The sequence below is a fragment of the Pteropus vampyrus genome, unplaced genomic scaffold, assembly GCF_000151845.1.
Source record: "Pteropus vampyrus isolate Shadow unplaced genomic scaffold, Pvam_2.0 Scaffold234, whole genome shotgun sequence".
NCBI classification, from domain to species: domain Eukaryota; kingdom Metazoa; phylum Chordata; class Mammalia; order Chiroptera; family Pteropodidae; genus Pteropus; species Pteropus vampyrus.
Genome location: NW_011889015.1, coordinates 652707 through 659091, shown reverse-complemented (window position 1 = coordinate 659091; position 6385 = coordinate 652707).

Sequence of the window (6385 nt, the reverse complement as noted above, 5' to 3'; positions counted from 1 at the left end):
TATAGAAAGGGCACAAAAGCCAACCTAAAAAGTCTCTAAAAGCCAAGTTTGAACAAATCAAGCAGCAAAATAAAGAACAATAGTATTGGATTTTAACCTCCCCAAAATACATGAGATCGAAATGACATAAATAAATAAATAAATAAATAAATAAATAAATAAATAAATAAATAATAAATGGAGAGGGAAGAACATTCTTTACAGAAGAATTTCAATTAATAAATGTAGGAGGAATGAGAAAAATTAAAACACCACTTTAATCATTGCTGTGGGCAAGATGCACTAATGGATGCTTAAATGAGTGGAACTTTAAGCAGAAAAGGGGTATTTGCAAAATCTCAAAGTATCTCCCTCAAAATATTTAATAATTACAAAGACAATAAAAGTGCCTTAAAATAGAAAATCCTAGCAGATACCAACTTAGTTAAGTAGTCAAAGTTAACATCATTAGCAATACACACCAACATCATGGGCCCTCTGATATCACATCACCTCTGTGATATCACTCCCAATAATGAATAACCTTCACCTAACCTTGACAAAACATCAGACAAACTCAAACTGAGAAGTGTTCTATATCTAAGTGACCAATTCTCTTCAAAAGTGTCAAGGTCATAAAATAGAAAGACTGAGAAACTCTCACAAATTGGAATAGACTAAGGAAACACAACAATTATATGTAATGTGGGGTGCTTAATTGGATCCTGGACAAGGAAAATAGAAATTAATAAAAAAAAATACTGGTAAAATCTGAATAAATTCTGTAGTTTAGTTAATAATATTGTAGCAGATTTAATTTCTTAGTTAGTCCTATGGACATATATATGTTGTTCACATAAAGGGAAACTAGGTCAAAGGTATTCAGAAACTATTATTTTTGCAACTCTTCTGTAAATCTTAAATTATCTCAGAATAAAAAATTTAAAAATCACTGTGATTTGATAAAAATATTCACATAAATTTCACATATATTTTCCTGATATAGAATACTAATCTATAAACAAAATTTATATTCGCTTTGCCCTCAACATTTTTAACCTTTCAAAATTCTAAAATTTCTCTCAGTCATAAGAATTTTATCTTGCCCTGGAAGGCATAAAAATAGAATATACATGTAGGTCAGGTTTTATTCAATATCACACAGAAATCATCCTATAGGAATTTGGGCTCGGGGAACTGGTAAAAGAAAATGCAGAGGCTCTAGCTACAGCTATTCATAAAGTCCTTGTCTCTAACCCAAGAGTCTCATGTCTTCTGCCAAGCATTTATAAAACTGCAGCAAGTCTCACTTGCTAGCTTGCAAGTAAAGTAAAAAGCTCAGATTCTTCAAAGTTATTGATACATTCAGTTCTACTCTTTTGCACACAAAGAGCAATACAGGTGTTAAAAAATCAAATGCCTAAAAGTGTTTGGCAGGTAACACAAATAAATAAAACAAGCCACAAGGAGATGATGACAAACTGAGTTCATTCTTTGTTTAAAAGGCGTAATTGCCATTCCAATTGATTACTGCAGACCTTGTGCTGCAAGGTTGTCTTGATTTGTTTATGAGAAGCCAAAATTCTTGTTTTATGTAAGTAACACCTAAATTTTGAATGTTTATTAACTAATTTAAAAATTCTAAAGCATGATATGGGCTCAACAAAATATCTCTATGTATCAGTACTGTCATGGATAGTGCCACTTTAGCCTACAAGTTAAACATCAAAAGACAAAGGTCCAGTTTCTTCTGCCTGTGGACACCATAAGGTAATTCATATATAAATTGTCCCTCATTTCAAATCAGTTTCACATTTGTAGAATACACAGAGTGGGTGCTTTTAAAATTTGTTCTTTAGACTCACCCAGACTTTTTGCGCAACTTTTGGAAGAGAATATGTCAGGAATATATAAAACAATAGAGAAATTCAGGTAAAAAATTAAACAATAAAATTCTCAAGATCAGACCTATTTTTTTGCCTCTATGATCTGGATCTGCCTCTGCAGAAACAAGGCCTGCAGTTGCAGGGAAAATGAAACACTGTATTTTGTTTATTCGTTATTCAATCAGATATGCACCGCTGAGCCCTCAACATTGTATTTTAGTTGCTCTGCACTTGCTGGCTAATGATTAAAAAAAAAGTATATTGAAATAAGATGCTGGTAAGAACATCAAAGATCAAATGAAAATTTGGGCTGCTCTATTCTGCAGTACAAAAATACCTAACTCTAGAATTTTCTTGCAATTTGGGTATCTTATTTTTTATTGATGCTTTCTAAAGAATATGGTAATATCTCATAATAAAATGGAAATATTATCTAGAATTTCATAAAAACTATTCCAGATTCTTAATCCATAGGATTTAAAAGAAGATATGATGTCATTCTCAATTATTATTTATTTCATTTCAAAAGCTTTGAACCCAAAAGTGATGCTTACAAAGCAATGACAAATATGTGGAAAGACATGAGAAATATAGAACTTAAAATAAATGCTATCTTAGTCAGACAATTCATATCCAGGAAAACCAAAGGTTTAGTTTTAAAAAGAATCTTGTGATCTGAGTTGTTGCATAGCTGAATGGGCCAGCCAAATGCTCTTCCTACTTCTCCCTCTCTATGCCTGGTCTTTCTTCAGATATCACTCAGTTGCCATTGTCACAGAGCCTTCTCTGACTTTCCTTGCCTGCCCAGTTCCTTTCACATTATCATAGCACTGCCTGTCCACTTTTTGTAGCACTCACCACAGTTGTGATTATTAAAATAATGTTTATATTCCCACTCTACTATAAGATCTAAGAAGACAGGATCCATTAGTTTTTATTTTCCACCAAATCTTCAAATCCAAGTATACTTCGTTGTATATGGTAGGCACGCAACTCAAACTTGTTAAATATTCAAATGAATAGAGTTCAAATTCTAAGATGCTAATCCTAAATCTCCCACTATCAACTGTCCTCTGAAAAATCACTTAGTTTCTTCATCTGGAAAATTAAGAGTAAAACAATAAGGCTATTTTGATGAATATAAAAATTTTAAAGATGGTGTATGACAGTTACTAACTTTTTATCCTTAAAATAATATTAACATTTTATTTTGTTCTGGTTTAATATTTTCAATATAACCCTAATGTATATAGAAGAATCATTTGCAACTAGGAAAACTACAATCTATTTATAAAGTATATAATTCAATGGTTCTTAGTATATTCGCAGTTTCACAACCATCACCACAGTTTTAGAATATTTTTATCACTCAATCCTATTTTGTCTGATATTAGTGTAGCCACTCCAGCTTTCTTATGGCTGCAGTTTGCATGATAAATTTTTCCATCCTTATACTTTTAATCAATTTGTATCTTTGAATCTAGCATATGTCCCCTGTAGGGAGCATTTAGTTGGATCTTGGTCCAATTACTTTTGTCTTCGTTTACAAGAATAATTTTTTTAGTTCAGTATTTAGACTTCTTCTGATCCAAAAAGAGCTCTTCTTAGATGTATATTCCCCTAGTTTCTCTGGTAAAATCACTTGTCCATGGTTTAGCTTACATCTCTAATGAAACTATCAGTCTCTTCTTAAAATGTTTTTTCCCAAAATCTCCATTATATTTGACAGTCCCTTTAGGCTTGAACTGTTCCATGATCTGTTGAAAATAAAGTCAATCTTTTGGAAACAACTTAGGAGCTCTTTGTTTTGTGGTTTATCTTTCCTCTGTGCAAAAATATCTGAGCCACAGCTCTGGAGCTGGGGGCAAGAAAAATGGCACACTGCTCTGTGAGTAATCTTCCTGCATTAGAAACTGGGAATTGCCTAATATCTTTAAACAGATATATAGTTTGTCTAGTTTTCTAATTTAAGACAGGAGCATTGTTGGATACTAGTTACCTTCTGAGGCCCAAAGCAGAAGTTCCTTGAATTGTGTTTTAAGAGGAATGCAGAACACAGACCACGTAGGGCCTGGTAAACCAGATAAGAAGTCTCAATTTCACCCTATGAGCCACCAGAAGTTTCCAGAGAAGGAAGAGACATGAGATGATCTACATTTTCTAAGAGTTCTGAAAAATGGATTGTAGATGGGGGGAAAAAAGGTGGAAGTAGCAAGTAGATCAGTTAGAAGTTTCTTTCGATATTCCAGACAAGATACTGTGGTGGCTTAGACTTCCTAATAGCAGTGGCAATTAAGTGAAGCGATGATAATTGAGAAATATTTGTGATAATTTAGATATAAGAAGTAAGGAAAGGGAGAAATCAAGAACAGCTCCCAGGTTTTTTTTTGGCCAAATAATGGAAGAGGATGCTATTGACTAAAATATTTTAATATATGGATTCAAAAAATAAGGACAATGTTTGGCAAACATTTATATATTCGTCTACTAGGGCTGCAGTAACTAAGTACCACAGATAGGGTGGCTTAAACACCAGAAATGTATGGTCTCACAGTCCTGAAAGCCAGAAGTGCAAAATCAAGGTCAGCAGGGTTGATTCCTTCTGAGAGCAATGAGGGAAGGATATGTTCCAGGCCTTCTCCTTGGCTAAAAATGATCATCTTCCCCCTGTGTCTCTTTATACTGTCATCCTTAAGCATGTCTCTGTATCCAAATTTCCCCCTTCTATAAGAACATCAGTCACTTTGGATCAGAGCCCACCATAATGACTTCATTTTAACCTGAATAAAACTGCAAAGACCCTATCTCGAAATAAGAGCACGTTCTGAGGTACTGGAGGTTAGGACTTGAACATATGAACTTGGGAGGGGACACAATTCAACTCACCACAATAGAGAAGTATGAAAGAAAAGTAAAGAAAAGACTCTAAGCTAAACTTTTCTAATTAATGACACATGTTTAGAAGATCTTCAAACATATATACAAAGGTGGCAATACATGTTTTATTCTAAGCTCTGCAGGATACACAATGTGATGTATGTATTAATATTTACCAAGATATTAAAGTGGTATAGCTGATTTGATATATGATTATGTGATGTTTCTAAATTATAGTGTGTTATGTATATATGTATGTATTAGTAATTAATTAAAATATTTTCTCTTGGTAATACTTGGTGCTTCTTTGTAACACCAGATTTCCAAAAGAACATTTTAAAAATAAGAGGTTTGTACTGGAAAGTATAGATATCTAAGATTTCATAATTGGAGTGAAGACAAAAAAAGATGGTCCTGAATACAAAAAAAATAATAACTTAAAATTTTATATGATAGCAAAGAAGGAATTAGTTTAGTTTCATGATCAGAGTATTGACATAATGAAAATAGTTGTACAAACTCAAATAGGAAAAAAAATCATTCATGCTTGGTAGTAGTAATAAAATACATGGGCATAAAGAACATTCAAAATAAGAGACCACACAAGTAAAACAATGTTACTTAATGAAAACGTGTCTTCCAATAACCAATGAGGTAATGTTAGGTCTTTGAACTAATAAAAAACGTTATGATTAGTCCTATAAATTTTCCTTCTACAAAAGGGCTATAATATGAATATCTTGAGAGCAGAAAATAGTCTAATGTGTTTTACACATGTTCTAATTTGAGTTATTATAGATAATAACTTTGTATAGTTAAAACTCTTTATAATCATCAGGTTTTTATTCATTGGGCCAGAAATCCTATGAGATTTCTCACTTTTTAGAAGACAAAAAGGGATAAGTTCATCTCTAAATCAAACACAGAATTATCTCTAAAATGCAAAGATAGAGCCTATGTTTGAGATTCTTGATCTGGGATTTAGGCCAACCAGATATTCTTTCACATTATATGTTTTCAAGCAATTTAAACCATGCTTTTTTAAAAAATTTATTACTGTTGTACTATATAGCAAGTTCTATATACTTCCAAGTCTATTTATTTATTTATTCTGAAAACACCGAAGTGTTTGTGATTCCTTACTCAAAGATTCAGCTCTTTGGGAATAAAAAAGATGATCTAGTTTGTGTTACTCATTCCATGAGTTTGAATTTTTTCTTCTAAAATATTTTAACTTCGTATATGTTATTTCATTTGATTCTCATAACTACTCTTGAAGATAGGTGTTATTATTTTTACTTTATATTTGAATAAATTCAAAGATTAACTAACTTGTCCAAGAGAAATCAGATCTAACTAGAACTTAAATTAAACCAACATTTAGGTAGAATAAAGGCAGTACTGCCAAGATAAAGAGATCTACTTCCCCTCTTCTCTCTCCTACACCTCAAACAAACCAAGTGCTTAAAGAAGGTCAAAACTATTTTTTTCATGTAATAATCCAGAGGTTAATGGCTCAGGATGAGCATGATGGTTTGTATATTCGAAACTATCTTCCAACTTTTGGCTCAAGACATTAGTGGTCTCCATGTCCCAGCCATTAGCAAGGGAAAAAGAGAAGGTGCCGGCATTGCTTTTTTTTT